Genomic DNA, 20211 nt, shown 5'->3' with positions numbered 1-20211 from the left:
TGTTTTGTGCGTTTTGTGTCCAGTCATAAATATTTTATAGCATTTGCGTGCAGAAGATAGAAAGTACTCAAGGTCCCAGATCCGAGCACGCTATACAAGTGAGGAAAAATACACCTTTTGTAAGCTCATCAATCAGTTGTATTTAAACAATGCTCTGGGAGGGAACTGTTTGCTTTAGGTGGAATTTAAGGTTGAGAATTAAGTGAACATTTAACACCCATCTTATCTTTTTTTCAAAAATTGTCAATAATGGAGTGTTGATCGCCCATATCCACGCCACTACTAGAAGTAATCCAGAAGAAAAGGAAAAATAAAATAAAACTCCGGCTGCTAGAGTTCTATAAAAGCTATGTCCTCTTCCATTATACCTATTGCCATGTAAGAAAGCATTGTGGTTGATGGATACCATCCCCCAGAACCATAGTTGTGCCCCATTGCCAATATTGACTGGTAAAGAGGTAGTTTAGGGTCACATAGCCCCAATAGATTACACGTTTCAAGTTGATGTGTAACTTTTTGCCTGAATTGGACTATGTCCACAACACATTTGGGGGTCTACATCAGAGATATAAATCTAAATGCCTGCAAAAAAAAAAAGAGTATGCTGATGTTCACTGTGTCATAGCCATTTAATATACAGTGACCCCCCGACCTACGATGGCCCCGACATACGATAATTTCAACATGCGATGGCCTCTCAGAGGCCATCGCATGTTTAAGGCAGCATCAACATACGATACTTTTGTATGTCGGGGCCATTGCATAAACGGCTATCCGGCAGCGCAGACTGCTTCAGCTGCCGCCGGATAGCTCTTCACGGGGCCCCGTGTGGTCCGCTGACGATCACTTACCTGTCCTCGGGACTCCGGTGCGTCCTCTTCGGGCTCTGCTGCATTGTCAGCGCTCTCCATCGTCGTAATCACGTCGCTTCGCACGCCGTCCCGTCATCCAATAGGAGTGGCGTGCGTAGCGACGTGATGGCGGCGACAGAGAGCGAGGATGCCGGGGAAGCAGAGGCCTTGCCGGAGCGTTGGGGACACCCCGGGGACCCACGACATCGATGGAGGGCGACATCCAGGGCAGCGGTGACGGTCCGGAGCGGTGGGGACACGTGAGTATAACCTCCAATACCAGTGGTCTTCATCCTGCAGACCTCCAGATGTTGCAAAACTACAACTCCCAGCATGCCCGGACAGCCGTTGGCTGTCCGGGCATGCTGGGTGTTGTAGTTTTGCAACATCTGGAGGTCCGCAGGTTGTAGACCACTGTCCTATACTTTACATTGCACGGATCCCTCAACATACGATGGTTTCAACAAACGATGGTCCATTTGCAACGGATTACCATCGTATGTTGAGGGACCAATGTTAATCGACACATTGTAGTCTAAAAGTGGCTACTTTCGGTCCATTTCTCAAATGTATTCTTTTATTTTGCAGGAATAAGCAGCAAACTACATGTCTGAGTCTTGTAAAATAAATGTATGTTCAGGAAATGGGCGGAATGTATTTTTTAGTAGCCTACAGTCAGTTCAGGTATACTGAAGCAGGGCCATTCATTACCAATATAATCCTGAAGCATGCATATTGCCTTAGTTTATATTATCATAGAAAGGGCTCAGAAAAAAAGCCTCTGAAATGAAAGAAGCAAGCTGAATGGTTGCTGTGGGCAACCGCAGGCTCTGCACGCCACTTTTCTACCCCTTGTGTTTTTTATTTTATATTTTTCCCCTTCTGTCTGAATTTAACACCATGGCTACTATTCTAATACCATCTGGAACAGTCCAGGAAAAAGAACTTTATGGAACACACCCAAAAATACAACCCTGACAAAAAAGATGGAATCACTACGCTTAAAGAGGTACTCCACCCCTAGACATTTTATCCCCTGTCCAAAGGATAAAATGTCTGATCGCTGGGGTCCCGCCACTGGGGACCCCCGCAATATAGCATGCGGCACCCACCTGTTTTTACTCCGGAAGCGCTGGAGGGTCACCGGAACGGAAGTCCGTGATGTCACGACTCCGACCCTGTGTGACATCACGCCTCGTCCCCTCAATGCAAGTCTATGGGAGGGGGCGTGATGTCACACTGGGGCGGAGTCGTGACATCACGGACTTCCGTTCCGGTGGTCGGGACCCAGACCCTCCAGCGCTTCCGGAGCAGAAACAGGTGGGTGCCGCAGTGGCGGGACCCCCGAGATCAGGGGATCCCCTTTGGATAGGGGATAAGATGTCTAGGGGTGGAGTACCCCTTTAAAGAGGTATTTTATTTAGGATCAAGGACTCCCCTGACCCTCAGGCCTTCTTGTAGCTGCTAGAGATGGTTGGGAAGGTGAAAAACAGCCAAGTTGACGGTTTTACATAAGTTCCATAGAGATTAATGGGAGTTAAATGAACAATGTATCACTGCTTCTCATGTTTGCTAAAAGATTTCCCTATTGAATCAGAAAAAATTTAAACATCCAAGAAAAACTCCCTCTGTGCCTCTTTTGTTGTCCTCCATAATAAGGTGCCATTTTATACCTTCCATTCCTCGTGTTTGATCTATATTAACATAAGGGTAAAGATGCATCTAGAGTGCTCAGAATGTAGTCATTCTCCCAGGTTTTGGTTTGTCATTCCTGTATTAGTCTGGAACCCCTCAGATATCTGGGGAGGGTAATTACATTCTGTAGGAAGATGATATCGAGAGATGGAATTAGGAGTCTGAAATCATGGGTCGTCTAGAGGAATTTTTTTTTTATAGAGGATTTTTGGCAGATGATAAAACAATGGTTTAGACTGATTTCCAGTTAATTGGACATTCTTCTCATTCTTAGTGAGGAGTAAAATAATTGTGGTGGTGAATTATTATCTTTGTAGAATTTCCCACCCCCTTTTCTACTGTATGTATGACTATGCAGTGAATCTGCTCCAAAAGACCACTTCTTCGAAAATATCACTCCCTTATCAGGCCGTTTTCTGAGAAGACGACCCCCCTAGAAGATCACTTTTGTGTGCAATTTTGGTTGGTCTTTTCAAAGAGATTTCACTGTAGGAGGATTGTTTTAAAGATATTTTTATTACAATCTGTTATGTTTATTTAGATTATATTTGACTCTATTTTTGTGTTAAAGGAACTTTGAGGTCCTTGGATACCATGTTGACTCAATTGGTTGGGTAGAATTAGAATCGCTATTAAAAAAAAAAAAAAATATATATATATATATATATATATATATATATATATATATATATATATATATATTTAACCTCTCAAACAAGAAAGTCACAGCCCAAGAACTATTTCCCTGGTTTGGAGTTTGTCCTCGATCTTTTTACTTATCCAATGCACCAAATTATTTTCTTTTTGCTTTATCCCCTTAGGAGGCTAAGAATTCAGAGGTTGTGCTTTGCCTACTGTCTGGATTGTGGCTTGAGGTTTATTTTCTGTCACTGAAAAGGAACTGAGGCTTCTGGCACTACTGTTTCCTAAAAATTAGAGGATTGTGTAGTCCTAAAGGTAGCCTACACATAAGATCTGTTGGCCAAATGACTGTTCGGTCATTTCTCCACCTTAAAGAGAACCTGCCACCATCTCCATTGCTTTCTATTATGCTGCTGGTATGTTGCCCTCTTCATTACCTGCCCCCCGCAGTTATTCTTTTTCATTTTCGCCCAGTTTTTTCTTCATAATCCTCTTTCAAAGTTTGCTCACTGCAGGCAGTGTTCAATGTAGCGGAGGTCCGCCATGCAGCGTGCACAGTGCTCGTTCCAGTCTGTCTGATTGACAGCCAGGGAGCTGCGCTGTGCTCGCCAGTGTCCAGGCTGCACTATGAGAGTTAGGACTCATGCATGAGTCTGAACTCTGAGAGACTTGTGGCCGGGACATGTAGGGAGACCCCTAGTGGTCAGTTTTTACAAGTCAAAATAAATATATAAATATAATTTATTTTTAATGACATGGTATTAGAAAGTTGTATAAAAATTTTTTGTGATGACAGGTAATCTTTAAATGCTTGGCTCTGCCAATTGTTCATGTGTTCTAAATGGTGGTGGCTTATCTAATAGAGAACCAAGGCATTAGACAGTTCAAATTAAGCATGGGCCATTCTCGCTTCTCTTGAAAAAAAAATTTGGGGGTAGAGTTGGGAGGCCTCCCCATACACAAGCCAGCTGGTCCTGATGAAAACTTCAAGGTGGGCCAAAACATGTCTAATGTGTATGATGGCCTTAAGTTGGAAGCTGCGTTATTAGGAAAGCATCAGCAGCTGGAGTGCTGCTGATGCTTTCCTCATAATACAGCTCTGTAAAAAACACACATCTTTAGGGCAAAATATGGAATAGGATTTGTCAAACTAAATCTAATCCTATAAGTATTCCTGCAGTCTGTCTGCAGCCTAAAGTTTTCTCTCTCAATACAATTGAAGCAGTTCAGGTAGAACATTTAATTTTGTGCACCATGGACATCATGTGGTTTTTAGCCCCGTAGCAATCAGTCAGAATGCAGGTTTTATTTTGTAAGTTATGCTGAAAAAATGTAAAATGGACTCTTCTCTCTTATCAGATGACACGGGGGGAAAAGGAGGTCACTTTATTTTTCGGAGCCCTCGTGTCTTGCTCAGCGTGAGAGTCTTGTTATTAGCTTTAAAATCAGTGGGATAAATTATACACATTCTTCCCACTGTGAGATTCACGGTAGAGTCCTGCTGCCTTCCATCTGGCTTTATGAAGTTAGGATACATAGACAGTGATCATTGAAATGACTGATATAGTGAGAAGCTTTTAAACAGTACATGGCGTATATTTTCTCACTGATAAGATCACAGTATTAGCAGCCGGATGAAATGTATCGACTAATGAACGTCATGATGTTTATTGTCCTGTGTATCTGAATGCAAAACTGTTCCAACAGCAGAAAATCTTTTTATTTTCTTTTATTTACGAAGTGTGATACTTACTGTCTATCACCTTGATTTGTCTTGACAGACTACACGTCTATCTGCAGTGTCAGAAATATCTGCAGCTTTCTGCCTAGGAAATCAGCCTCAAAATAGCAATAGAATATATTTTCTGAAAAGCCACATCCACTAAAAGTTCTTTTGTTTACACTTAAAAAATCCATAGACTTAACATCTTAATCCAGTCCAGTTTAGAAATGTGACGTGCACATGGAAATGGAGACAGCAGTTGGGCAAGGCAAGTGGATATGGCTACAAAATGTTGACTGGCTGGTTACATAGATAAATTAATTTCTTTACCAGCAGCGCAGGGGTCCCCAGTGGCGGGACTCCTGCGATCTCCCTGCTGCACTCTGTGTTCGCTTAGAGCGTCACGGAGAGAACTTTGCTCTGTGCCTGACGACTGGCGATGCAGGGCAGAGGCTTGTGACGTCACAGTCACACCTAGCTCGTGATGTCACGACCACGCCCCCTTAATGAAAGTCTATGGGAGGGGGGCGTGACGGCTGTCACACCCCCTCCCATAGACTTGCATTGAGGGGGCGTGGCCATGATGTCACAAGTGGGGTGTGACTGTGATGTCACAAGCCTCTGCCCTGCATCGCCAGTCGTCAGGCACAGAGCAAAGTTCTCTCCGTGCACCGGATGTCTGGGGTGCCGCAGCTGAGATCGCGGGGGTCCCGAGCGGCTTGACCCCCGCGATCAGATTGGACAGAGGATAAGATGTCTAGGAGCGGAGTACCCCTTTAAATATGGACATTCATAGCAATGTAAACTTTTGTTTGGTTTCTGTCCATCTATTCATTGATCTGGCTGCATGCTACAAAAATAAGGTGGATTCAATATTACCTGCGCATGAGCTTCCTGCAAATCCCCCGATAATACATTGTATCTATTCAGATGAATGGCCAACTAGCTTGAGACTGCCTGTATGAGAGACACTTCCTTTCATGGAGTGGCTCGCCATTCTGGAATATAGAGGTAGGTTCAGAGTGGGGAAACCCTCCTTTTGTCGTTGATGTGCCCTCATAGGTCATATGGACGGAACTCATTCAATATGGAGTTGGTATTGGTTACAGATTAGGAGCCTGTATCCTACTTTGTGTTAGTCAACCACTCAAATAAGAGACACTGCCTACAGTTGCAATTATGGTTCATCATTGGGTACTTGGATTTAGAGGCCATTCTTGGTGAAGTCTAGCAAATTATGTCCCAAAGTTTTTATATTAACCTTGCTTTGTGTGGAAGGTCACTGTAATAATAGTTCATTATTTTGTATAATGTCATTCTGTCTCATGCTTTTTTTTTTACTTATAGCTCTATGGGACGTTTAAATTGAACAGTGGATTAGCAGTCTGTGGGGCTCCTCAATTCCTCTGCATGAATTTTAGAGCAGTATGCTTAAGTCTAAAGGAATGAAGTATAGTGAGTAAAGGTGATGCTACCTCACCCCATACACACAAACAGTCGGCTCAGCCAAATGTTTGTGCGTTTGGAATAGGGTCAGAGGAGAAAGCCGCGGCGGTTTTTACCTCCGAAAAAAGGTCCGGCAGCTGAATTCCAAAATGCCTGACCCATGTTTCCCCTGATATCATCGGGGAGGCCTCCATACTCTTTTTAGGCAGTCATGTGTATGGGGGTCTTAAGAGTTAATGATTTACAGCATAAGTTATTGTAGAAGTTTTAAAATATAGTTTATTTCCTTTGTTAGTAATTCTGTAAATGTGTAAATATTGAAATTTATGCAGAATATAATAGTTCTATACAGAGATTTAGGTGCACTACTGTGGTAGATGTATACAATGACATTGGCTATCCCTCAACACTATTGAGACATTCGCCAGTGTATCCTTATATAAAGGACACACCAGAGCCCGCACACCAATGCCAAGGTTTCTCAAATGGCGCGGGACCTAACGCTAACCTACCTGTGCGTGATAAGCAAAAACCAGGGGCCAGTGGGCAATTACAGCAGCATTAGGCCGACATGCAGCCTACTCCCAGTTCCCTCCAGCGTGACTAAGCACACATAAAATGGGAGGAGGGAGATAGGCTACAAGCCCCCCCCAAGTTGGCTGATATAGGTGCATGGCCTCACAGGTGCAACCTTAATGCTGCCTGGAAAATGTTCAAGGTGCATTATATATGGAGTTTACACACCTCCAGGTATAAATTTTAAACAACAACAAAAAACGTGGTCTCAAATGGCTGGAGGTGCTCAACCCCAAATGCAGTTGTGCATATATACTGGGGGAGCAGATCCTGCCCTTGTAGTCCATTGCTAGGGGCGATCCCCAGCATAATAATGCATACAATGGAGGATGCCTGCAGCGGACTACAAGAGCCACAATAGAATCCTACACCAGATAAACAGTGTGGATGTGTAACAATTAGAATAATACAATACAGAAATTTAGGTGCACTACTGTGGTAGATGTAAACAATGATATTGGCTAATCCCTCAACACTGATGTTAAAATTTAGACATTCGCCAGTGTATCCTTATATAAAGGACACACCAGAGCCCGCACACCAACGCCAAGGTTTCTCAAATGGCACGGGACCTAACGCTAAACCTACCTGTGCGTGATAAGCAAAAACCAGGGGCCAGTGGGCAAGTACAGCAGCATTAGGCCGACATTGTTGTTGTTTAGAATATAATAGTTGTGTACTCCTAAAGAGCAGTGTGGCCTGGTTGGTCATATAAATTTATGGCATAAAATATAGATTATAATTTTTTTTTTCTGTTATTGGTTGAAAAGGTTTTACAAAGCAGAACAGCCCCTGTAAAAGTTATGTCATCCCAGAAAATTGTGATTTAACAATGTGGAACAATAAAAATGTGTTTATTCTTGGCACTGCTCTTGTATTTGTGGATTTGTGAACTCAAATCCTTAAAGCGTTACTTTAAAAGTTTTTAGTTACTTCTTTAGCATGAGTCATCGAACCAAACCCTATGAGGTTGGCAACTACACCTTAAAGGGTTACTCCACTGGAAAACTTTTTTTTAAAGAAACTGGTGCCAGAAAGGTAAACAAATTTGTGAATTACTTATATAAAAAAAAAACTTATTCCTTCTAGTACTTATCAGCTGCTGTATGCTCCACAGGAAGTTCTTTTCAGATTTCTTTTCTTTCTGACCACAGTGCTCTCTGCTGACACCTCTGTCCATTTCAGAAACCGTCCAGAGCAGAATAGGTTTTCTATGGGGATTTGCTCCTACTCTGGAAAGTTCCTGAAATGGACAGAGGTGTCAGCAGAGAGCACTGTGGTCAGGCAGAAAGGAGATTCAAAAAGATAAGAACTTCCTGTGGATCTTACTGCAGCTGATATGTACTGTAAGGGTTAAGATTTTTTTTTTTAATAGAAGTGATTTACAAATCTGTTTAACTTTCTGGCACCAGTTGATTAAAAAAATAAGTTTTCCAGCACAGTACCCCTTTAAAGGCATTTTGCTTTTGCATAATCTGGATAGTACCCCTTTAAAGGAGTAGTCCAGTGGTGAACAACTTATCCCCTATCCTAAGGATTGGGGATAAGTTGCAGATCACGGGGGGTCCGACCGCTGGGGCCCCCCCGCGATCTCCTGTACGGGGCCCTGACAGCCCACGCGAAGGGGGTGCGTCGACCACCGCACCAAGCGGCGGCCGACACGCCCCCTCAATACAACTCTATGGCAGAGCCGGAGCGCTGCCTTCGGTAATCTCCGGCTCTGCCATAGTGATGTATTGAGGGGGCGTGTCGGCCGCCACTTTTTTTTTTTTTGAAAGTCTCATTTATGAAAATGTGCTCCACTGTAGTAGATGCAGTAAGTTAGATGAAAATGTAAGTAGCCCAACTACATTTATGGGTCATAGTAGCCATTGTACCCACATTTTTTGCTCCCACCAACCTTTGATCTTGAGATGTCTGTGGAAGCTTTTTTTGGAGCTGTCATCAATGTAGTCATGTCTTACTGTCAATCCCTGAATGAAAACTACAGTAATGAAACATCCTGCACAGATTATAGAAGGTTTCCTGGAACCTGAAGGACTTTATATACAGCAGTCTATAAGAATTACCTGAACCGTTCCTAATAAACTGTGACCTAATTATTCCTCCGTTAACAAGCATTTACCGTGGTCTTGGATTGAGCACCAGTGATTATAAAGGTAATTTTCCATCCTCAAGGAATCTTTATCCTCTGGGTATTCTGGATTATATAGTGAACACCTGCTTTATTCCTTACCTTAATTTAGCTTTCAGAACACTGGAGCAGTTCTTTCTTGTTTCCTGGACTTGTACCAACTCACGTCATTGTTTTATTTCATTTTTTTTTTGTAACTTGTCATGTCCTGTAATGAAGATGTCATCCAGACATGGCATTTTAAAACTAATTCCTTGCGTTTCAGGCTGTAAAGTATTAGGCAAAAAGGGCCTCAGATGTTTTTATTCCTCCTCTTTTATTGAAACATTTCCAGTCCGTGCTCCTATGTTGTTCCTCCTTCTCTGGACATCACCGGAAGCTGGCAGAACAGCAGCTAGGCCAGAAGAAGATCTGACTGCTGCAGCGCCAGGGGAAGTGGGGAGGTTAGTATTGTTTTAATGCTGGGGTGATACTAACCTTTTGCATCTACTGGAAAACCTTTTTAAAAAGGATGTGTGGGAACAACAAATAAGTTTTTATTTTTTATTTTATATAATGTATAAATGCCTTCGGTGTCCTGATTTCAAAAGTTTATTATTTTGTCGTTACACACCTTTTCCTTAAAACTTTATATCAGTGTGATTCCTAGGCCCTTGAGCTTTCAAATTTCACCTCTTAAACAAAAGTTATGCCCCTAAGCCTGTTTATATTAACACCCCCCCTGAGCCTAGCTCCTCCAATATTACAATAAATCCTCAGGATTGATCATTAATGGTACCAACACCTGACCCACTATTTTGCTGTTAGCCAGAGCCGTCAACCACATGCACAGTGAACAGAGCAGCTCAGTGCATCATGTAGTGGGTTACTGCTGATCATTGATGTGAATGGGAGCTGAGCTGCAGTAACCCAGCACGGCCACTACACAATGGACAGTGCTGTCTGCTACTTTGTTCTGTGCCAGCTTTAAATTCCTCCAAAAAATAGTAAGATTGAACAATACTAATGCAAGGGAAAAGTGCAGCAGTTTCCCACGACAAGTAATTTAGCAGGAGCCTTTTACGTCAGTGATGTATTGGTTGCCACTTTTTCCTTGCACTTGTCTTGACAAATCTCCTGCATTGTGTTACCACAATGTTTTCGGTTTGTTGCTAGCTTTGGCCGGAATTCTCTGTAAGTAGAAGTCTCTGGTCCCCTCAGGGATGACTTTCCTTCTTCCAGCACATCATAGTGAAGTGAACTATTTCTTTTAGTTTTCTTTTCCCTTTTCTTGCTCCCGAGACTCCCGATGTTCTGATAGCACTCTCTGGGAACAAGACCTTGGCTGAATCATCCTGTCTGGCAGGGCTTTTTATATTACTTTTTAAGTAACGCAGTGGAAAAGAACAGATGGAGGCAAGCACCAACATAGGAATTGGAAGTATTAAAGTACAAAGGCAGTCACCGTGGAGACATATTGACGGTTACCAGCTTAACATATGCCAAGCAACAGGCTTGTTAGAAGGTGATTATTTAACCTGTTGTGGCAGTACAGTTGTCTGGAATATTAAATAATCCATGCACTTCACAAACATTGCCTTCTCTTTCCTGTTTTCTTAGCATCATCGATTTGCACAGATGAGGAAGTCGCTTCTTTCCTTTAAAAGTACATAGGCTTTGTTCCGATGATCACTTGGAAACAATTTAGTGCTTAAAGGGAGTGTGCCACTTTAAGTTTTATTTGCTGATTAGATTTAGTTACTGCAACATGTTCTTTTTCTAATTTGTTCCTATTTTCTGATTGTAAAAGTTTTTTCCCACATAATTCACAAGTTGCCATCTTTCCTGAGCCATTTTTTTTATATATATTTTTACTAAACAATTTTATCAAAACAAGAAAAACAAGATTTGACATAAAAGGAAAACCAAAACAAAACGATGGGGGTAAAACCCAAGTCTAGGACAAGATAGGAATCCCTCAGTCCAAGAGACAAACAGTTGTCACCGGTAACGGTGCAAAATAAGTCTTCGGGCAACACGCCGAGTGATGGCAGAATCACCTGAGCAATTTTTAACCGAATTTAGTGATTTGGTTTACAACAGGATGCATGAACCATAGACAGCAATAGAAAGCAGCCGTCCCATTCAGATGAATTGGAGACAGCACTGAGCATTCTCTGTGACCTTTTCAGAGGTCATTCTACAGGGAGGGTGGTGCTGATCTCTGCTATAAATGGTGGGAGATACAGTATTATCTAAATGGTGTCACCTTTCACTGTAATCCTGGCTGTGCTGAGAAGACACTACTGGGAAATTATCTGTACAGAACAGAAAGTCTTAGCTTAGTTTTAGACTTAGTTTCCAGGATGATAATTTCAAGATTTTAGGATGATTATAAAATAGGATGATTGTAAAATATAGGGAGTAAAATAAAATATTTGAAAAAAAACATCATCAAAAATTCTTTAAAAATATGGTTAACAAATTAAAACCTAAATAATAGGTTATTTTCTGATTGCCCTGATGGACCAGAGGTATCTTCTGTAAGTCGTGGACACCTGTTAATTTTATTTTTCAATGTAAACTAGCTATATATAAGATAGAATTAATAATGCAAAACCGTTTAAATAACAGCCAATTGCTGGCATTTCCAACATCAAAATCTCATCTCTAGGTTGGCCCGACTAGGACTTGTTATTGTCTGAGCTAGACAATCTTCCAACGTTCCTTAACATTCATTTTCACACTTAAAGACGACATGAATAGCAGTTCTCCAGAATATTTCACCTCTTAATCTTGAGAATTATCAGTGATGTGTTTGTGGCTCCTGTGGTTCTGTTAGTCCATTAGGTTCCTGATCATCATCTTTCATGGCTTCTGTCTAGTCTTTTGGGTGTCAGATAACCAGACTTTATTTTGTTGAAGATCTACTTGTTTTCCTCACCATCTCTGGTATTCTCCAAACTTTTTTTCTCTACAGCAATGTAAAGGGCGTGCAGAGCATAGTGTTTGGATGCCATGAATGGTGGCCTTGGTCTTCACTGACGATTACGTAGTCTGTATAGCGAATGTATCTTTGATCTCTCTTCAGCATGAGAATGTTTTAGCAGTGATGCTGTACTGTGTGTCCATGTGGTCGGAATTCTTTGGCTCCTTCTGCTTGGCACTAGGAGCTGTGTTGAGTACATAGGAACGCATACCTTGTCCCATTGCCCTAGAAATGTCTGACTTGGCCAGAACAATTTGTTTTCCCAGAGTACCCAAGGGTCTGTCTTGTTTGTGTTTTACCTTGGAGCATCTAAGAGCACCTCAATACTCATCTAAAGGCCAAGCTGATTCTTGGCCAGCGCTTCTTTTCAGCAACTGCAGTCAGTACACCCGTGTCACTAATCTGTATATATATATATATATATATATATATATATATATATATACATAAGGGTTTCTTATTTCCAGTTTAGTAATGCTACAGTCATGTATATACTAGTATTAGACTCAACATATGAAGTTTAAAAGGTTTTCTTTGTGATACCTAAAAGCCCTTTTTAAATGCTAGAACTTTGTTGGATTAAGTGTTAAAAGTAGGAAAATCCATTTGCACTCCATTGACAACGGTGCCAAGCATACTATTGCTGTCTGCTAATACCTACTCCAATCTAATCCACTGTCTTATTTTATACAAACTTAATACACATGTTCGACATATATCCAAGCCCTGTGCTTTCTAGACAGTACCCAAATACAGACCCAGGCTTGAGATGTCGTCATTCTGGATTGCCTATACAGCATGGCCATCTTACATGATACAAAAGTGTGAATGTTGTGTGATACTGACAAGTCATCTGGGCTTCGATTTCTTAAAAAATGGCCAGTAGAAGAGTGAGTTTTTGTAACCAGGTATTGGTTGCACACGAGGCGTCAGCAGGTATAATATTCGTGTCACCTTGGTCCCAATTCCTACTGGTTTCCAAAAGACCCAACTTTAAATATAAGGTTTGATTCTAGTATGTTCTCATGTTGGTACTGCTGGTCTCTGGTGGCCATTGGTCGGACTTCACTATGTTAAGTAGTTAGTAGTGGCTGTGTCCTTGCTGGTGATGCTATGGCCATCATGTTATTGGTAGGTATAAGAATTCTCATCTAATAGAATGGAGTGCTGTCAAAGTCTTCAGATGCTTTTACTTTTTCACAATTTGTTGCGATGTAAGCTGTGTCAGGTGTTCATGTGTATGGTGTGATCGGGAAAGATGGCTCATGGCCGAACAGCTGTTGCATGTTATGGGTACCTTCTGCCCAGCACCCGGTAACCCTGATCGCTGAGATGGAAGCACAAAGCATCATGAGCACTTCCTAAACTGTATTCACACCGCACAGTCGGCACCATGTATACAGCGAGTGGGAGACAGTGGTGGAGATGATCTGTCTCTGCCTTCTCTACAGACAGTCTGGCCGTCTGACATTTCAGAAACGTCCTTGCAGAGTCATTTGCAAAACAGCTAGACCTTTTTAAATGTTTGGTGGTCTTCAAGTAGATTAAACTTGAGGGGGTTTTATCATGATCTGTGTAAATCATCTTCTTTTTACCCCCATTTGCCTGGGCATATTTCTTGTACTTTCCCTACATTTATCAAAGAGTTACACGTTATTCATAAATAGCAAAGTAGCTCAGATGTAGACACATGTCTGTGTGGTCCGAGCTGGTGTGCGAATGCGGGAAAAAAAACACGTTTTTGTGGCAGTTAATACATTGAAAAAGTAAAACCATACCGCACCTCCTTCAAGCCGTTTTTATTTAGAGTCTAAATGATTTGAGCAAAAATTTTAAGACACTACACCAGTACACCCCCCCCCCCCAACCAAAAAACCAATTATACGATCTCCCCTATATATCCTGTTCGGTAACATACAATGAAAACAGCTGTCCTACTAAAGTCACAGCATTCAGTCATCACTGAACATCTGGATCTGTGAAAGGGTATGTTCACACTGAGGAATTTACTCCACGCGCTATTCGGTTTCTGCTTTGAATGAAAGCTCCATTGACTTATCTTTCTGCCACTCTGTTCACACTGAGGAATTTCTAGAAGCGGAATTCTGACGCTGAGTTCTTTTCAGCCAGAAGATTAAACCTGTTCATTCTTCAGATGGAATCCACGGGTAAAAGCCCATTTAAAGGGGTATTCCGGGCAAATTTTTTTTATCTCAGCAGCGGGCCCCCCGCGATCAGACATCTTATCCCCTATCCTTTGGATAGGGGATAAAATGTTTTTGCCTGAAATACCCCTTTAAGTCAATGGGCCATTTTTTTTTTCTGATAATTTTTGCGCAGAATTTTCACACTAAATTTGTAAAGAAGAACTGAAAGCCAGCCTATAGGTGGATGTATTACTGATCCTCTAGATTTTGCACCAGAACTTTGCTCCAAGCAGATGACAGTTTTGCAGAATTTTCTGGCCGTAATGATTCCTAGTCAATTCCTCGCCAGTTCCTCAGTGTAAACATTCCCAAATATGGAACTAGAGATGAGCGAAGTTACAGTAATTCGATTCGTCACAAACTTCTCGGCTCGGCAGTTGCTGACTTTATCCTGCATAAATTAGTTCAGCTTTCAGGTGCTCCGGTGGGCTGGAGACTCTCTCCTAGGACTGTATCCACCTTTTCCAGCCCACCGGAGCACCGGAAAGCTGAACTCATTTATGCAGGATAAAGTCAGCAACTGCCGAGCCGAGAAGTTCGTGACAAATCAAATTACTGTAACTTCACTCATCTCTACATGGAACCCTCTACTTGTATTGTGTATTTTATCAGTGATAACCACAGCACTAGTGTGATTAAAATCTTTTCATCATACAGAGAATAACCATTTATTTTTTATTTTTGCCGAGTCTGGAATATCCCTTTAAAGTGACACATGTTACAGCATCGACCAACTTTTTTTCGTGCGTGTGTGTAAGAGCCAGTGTGGAAACCATCTCTAAAAAGATCCCAATATTGTCTGTGCACCCACGCTTTTAAATATATCCCTTCCAATCTTTAAATAGTGTTTTCTGGCTGCTGTTATTCTTTCATACACTTGACAATGTAAGGAATTTTGTTCTTGGCAGAAGCTTTCAGGCATGAGATCTTTCTTCTTACCACGTGGTTTTCCATCCTGGGTTACACTATGTTACTGACCAGGTTGGCAGATGATGTGAAATGTCAGCTGCTTGGAGCAGGCTCTAGGATTATGGCTCATAATATGTGCTCGTCCTGTAGTTTAGTCTCCAGCCTTTATAATAAGGGGTCCAATGAGAAATGAGTCGGGGTCCTGAAAGCTGAAGACAATCGAATGGTTTGTCATTTATGTTTTCTATCAGATTTGTGTTTAAACCATTGTAAATGTAAAGGACATGAAATATTGGCTTACTCCGATTTTGGATAAGTTACAGCACTTTTCCATGTCAAATAGACATACTAAAAGAATGTGCTTGAGCCCCACTGCTCCTGGAGCCCTGTTCTTGGAGGAGAATTTTACATATTCATTTTATAGGGACCTTTTAACTTCAAAAAGAATGAACATCCCCTCTAAGGCCTTGGTTACCCGGCAGAATTTCCAATGGAATCCAGAGGAAAAATTCACTTCTGACATTGGCCCTTATTTACTATCACCAAGCTGACAGCATTTGTCAGGTCTATGTTGTCGCACATTGTCTGCGCCATGGCGCAGATAATGTGCGACATGTTGCGACACTAATTCCCGAAATACCTGACTCGGCTGCGAACGCCCCCCCCCCCCCCCCGACCAGCCGCACCACACTGCGTCGCACCCCCCCATCCCCGGTTTTATAATTACCTGTTCCCGGGGTCCACGCTACTTCTGGCTCCTGCTGTGTACGCTGTACGCAATGACGAGTGACGTGACTCGACGTGACGTCACCGTCAGTGCGCACAGTGACAGTTCTTTAGGACACCACCGGAGCCAGATGTAGAGTGGGCCCTGGGAACAGGTAATTATAAAACCGGGGATGGGGGAGGCAATGGGGCCGGGGCAGTGCGGTGGGGGGGGGGGGGGGGCGGTGGAAGTGATAGGACTCAGGACCCCCGGACAGGCAGGGGGAGAGAAGCGGGTGACGGCGGCGGTCTATGGCACCGCAAAAGCCACTGCAGTTCATTAAGTTAAAGCGCCCGCTTTAAATCAATGATCTGCAGCGGTGTCGTGGGGGGATAAATAGCCAATAACTTATACCGGAATATCGGTATAAGTTATCGGCTATCTGCCCTAACCTCCACCGATTATCGGTATCGGCCCTAAAAAAACCCGATATCGGTCGATCCCTAATAAACAGTGCAATCATAAGCTCCCAGCAGCACCTGTAGATATATATATATATATATATATATATATATATATATATATATATATTATATAAATGCCCCCCCCCGCACAGCGCAAACATATGCCCCCACACGGCGCAATCATACATATGCCTCAAGCGCTATCAAGGACAAGTATTCTTTTAGCAGAGCGTCTCTCCGGGAAGCCGCTGTCCAATGCTCTGATAATGCTCCGCTTGTCAGTCATAGCGCTTCAGAGGCATATGTGTATAGAAGCGAAGTGGGGACCAGATATATAGCGATATCTGGTCCCCACTTTGCTTCTATACACAGTCCTCCTCAGTCCAACCACTACAGCTGCCCCATCACTTCCCCCATCTCTGGTGTTATAATAACCTGTTCCCGAGGTCTGCGCTTCTTCTGGCTTCGGCGCTGTTGCTGTGCGCTGGCACTGTGCGCACTGACGGTGACATCGCGTTGGGGACGTCACTCTTCATTGCGCATCGCAGCGCACAGCAACAGCGCCGAAGCCAGAAGAAGCGCAGACCTCGGGAACAGGTTATTATAACACCAGAGATGGGGGAAGTGATGGGGCAGCTGTAGTGGTTGGACTGAGGAGGACTGTGTATAGAAGCAAAGTGGGGACCAGATATCGCTATATATCTGGTCCCCACTTCGCTTCTATACACATATGCCTCTGAAGCGCTATGACTGACAAGCGGAGCATTATCAGAGCATTGGACAGCGGCTTCCCGGAGAGACGCTCTGCTAAAAGAATACTTGTCCTTGATAGCGATTGAGGCATATGTATATAGATTCACCGGGGGCTTATGTTTGCGCTGTGCAGGGGGCATATATACTGTATATACATGCGCTGCTGGGGGCATATGATTGCGCTGTGCGGGGGGCATATATACAATTTACCGTGCGACACAATTTCTAACCCGTGCGACACAAGCCGTGCGACACATTAGTAATTTAGGGAGAAAAATACAGGGAGTAAATCAAGAAACACTCAGAGATAAACCCGACACTCTTAGTAAATGAGGGCAATTCTGTTGCTTTCAGAGGGATTTTGCGGCACTTTGAATACAGCTGAATTTTGCACCAGAAATTGCAGAGATTTATCTTGTTACTTTTTATAATATTTGTTAAAATGCCAATAAAATTTCATTGAAAAGAAATTGCAGAGATTGAAATTCCGACCTCTGCGGAAAGAATTGACGTGTTAGTTCTTTTGGTGAAATCCGCTCGGAAATCAATTACCGCAAAAATTATGCAGTGTGGATAGGACCTTAACACATAGAGAGAGCTACTAAACGTTGTATTTAGAGATGAGCGAACTTACAGTAAATTCGATTCGTCACGAACTTCTCGGCTCGGCAGTTGATGACTTTTCCAGCATTAATTAGTTAAGCTTTCCGGTGCTCCGGTGGGCTGGAAAAGATGGATACATTCCTAGGAAAGAGTCTCCTAGGAATGTATCCACCTTTTCCAGCCCACGGGAGCACCTGAAAGCTGAACTAATTTATGCAGGAAAAGTCATCAACTGCCGAGCCGATAAGTTCGTGACGAATCGAATTTACTGTAAGTTCGCTCATCTCTAGTTGTATTCATAGAGAGCTGGTTGAGTGGGAGATCTCATGAATGTTCATGAACAGCAGATCGGGGTAGACCGTTTAACTGAAAATGCTCAGGGTGCACCCTCGGTGGCAGTGGTTTACAAACGGTGTGTTTCCAGCTTTTGCAAAACTACAACTCCCAGCATGCCCGGACAGCCTTTGGCTGTCCGGGCATGCTGGGAGTTGTAGTTTTGCAACAGCTGGAAACACACTGGTTGTAAAACATTGCTCCATGCAATAGGAGTCGGACTAATGCAAAGTTGGAAACAAACTAGGAAGCCTATTCAGCTGTCCTAACAAGAAAAAAATAATAATAATTTAAATATATATATGTGTGTAATTTATTATTATTATTTTTTTTTCTTTTTAAGCTGTCGGTGCAGGTTATTAGAATTTATGATCTGTTGATCTTCCTTGACAGTTTACAGTAAATGCCAGTAGATTAATATACATTTTTGCCACTATAGATCATGTATTTGTATCTTTTTCAATGTGTCTTTCTGTAATTTTGGATGAGTTATGAAGAAAAAAAAAAAAAGTTGGCAACTCCTGTCAAGAAGGGGCCACATGCCCTCATCAGTAACACCTCCCCTATTACAGAGAGGCCTGTTTTCTTGCAGGGACCAGAACAGCAGCTTGTGGCAGGTAGGGGGGCACACATTGAGTGAAGGGGCAGCTGCTGACTTTTCTCCCTAAAGTATCACACAAGGGTACGGTCACACGTGCTGTACTTTGCTGCTGCATATTTTCATACCTAGTCAATGGGCATGGCCGGCCTTAGGTGTTGTGTTCAGGCGCCCTGTGCAAGCTAACCTTGTGGTGCCCCCCCCCCCCCCCCTGTTTGCTGTCTGGGCATGCTGGGAGATGTAGTTCTGCAACAGCTGGAGGTCAACAATTTAGAGACCACTACCCTAAGGGTATGGCCGCACATGACAGCTAAATCATGTGGATTTTACACTGTACATTTTGGTGCAAGAAGATGCTGAAAAGAAATGTTCCCCAGAAAGCTGCCAGAGGGAGCACAGAGTTCGGGAAAAGCTGAGTACATGAGAGTGTACGATCTGCAGAAATCAGGAAAAGCTGAGTACATGAGGGTGTAGGATTAGCAGAAATCTGGAAAAGCTGAGTAGATTATAGTGTAGGGTTTGCAGAAATCAGGAAAAGCGGAGAAGATTAGAGTGTAGGGTTTGAAGAAATCGGTGTCCAGGCTGTAAGGCTGCAAAGCACTGAGCAGAGGAGAGCGACACTGCACCCCCCCCCCCCCCATCAACCAATCACAGTGTCTCAGCACTTTCATCAGCTGTTCAGGACACAGAACGCTTCAAGACACAGTTTTCTTCACTACACCGGCCTGTTACACTGCGAGCTTTGTCAACCGCCCCGGCGCCCCTGTTGCAATGGGGTTCCCTGTGCGGCCGCACAGCTAGCACACCCCAAAGGCTGGCCCTGTCAATGGTTAGCAAAATTAACTGTGTATCTGGTCACCCATTGACTTCAATGAGTAGGAAAATATGCAGCAAAATACGGCACATATGACCCTACCCTTTAGGGGTACTTTAGGGAAAATGGTGGACAACTAAACAAGTTAATTTGCTTTCTGTTTTTATTTTTGATGTCCATTGCTCTGTTAATTTACTTAGCTGTACCATGTTGGTATTAAAGTTTTTTTTATATTGGGAGTGAAAATACCCATGTGGTCTTGTTTCAGCGCTTGTCTTTCTGTAAACTAAATTGGTCATATTCATGTTGTCGTAGGAATTAAACATTTTCATTGAAATACAGCTTTTACATGGTTCCTTATTGAGAGAAATACTTTGTGTTCTGCTCTTGCTAACAATGCTTGGTAAGGTAATCCGGTCCTTACGTGCTAGTCATCGCCATTGCATTATACACCATTCATGGTGAAGAGCTATTTCTAATCATTTGTACGGTGTGTTATAAAGCATTGGGATCATCTATGACATGGTAGAGAATAGATGTTCCTGTACGAGGCGTCCGCCATCCAAGGCCATCAGAGAATCATCAGTACATGTAATGTACTTTCCTGTCGCTGACGTACTTCTCTCCGATATATATTGCTGGGGGTTTCGCACAGTAACAGCGTTTCTGATGTTTTTAAAAGATTTGCACTGTCCATTAGGATAGTTTTGATTCCCATGGACGATGAGGACATTTCTTCTCTCCTCCTGATGGAACGTCTCTGTTTTCAGACTGTTGTGAAATTGATTT

The 20211-nt window shown here is 42.7% G+C and overlaps 1 protein-coding gene across 10 annotated transcripts in view; it reads left to right on the top strand.

Annotated features, from left to right (window-relative positions):
- FRYL (FRY like transcription coactivator) overlaps window positions 1-20211 on the top strand; it is a 358656-nt gene that overhangs the window by 100646 nt on the left and 237799 nt on the right. The window lies entirely within an intron of this gene.

The sequence above is a fragment of the Hyla sarda genome, chromosome 1, assembly GCF_029499605.1.
Source record: "Hyla sarda isolate aHylSar1 chromosome 1, aHylSar1.hap1, whole genome shotgun sequence".
Taxonomy (NCBI): domain Eukaryota; kingdom Metazoa; phylum Chordata; class Amphibia; order Anura; family Hylidae; genus Hyla; species Hyla sarda.
The sequence above is the reverse complement of the archived record's forward strand: the minus strand, read 5'-3'. Positions and strand labels throughout refer to the sequence as shown.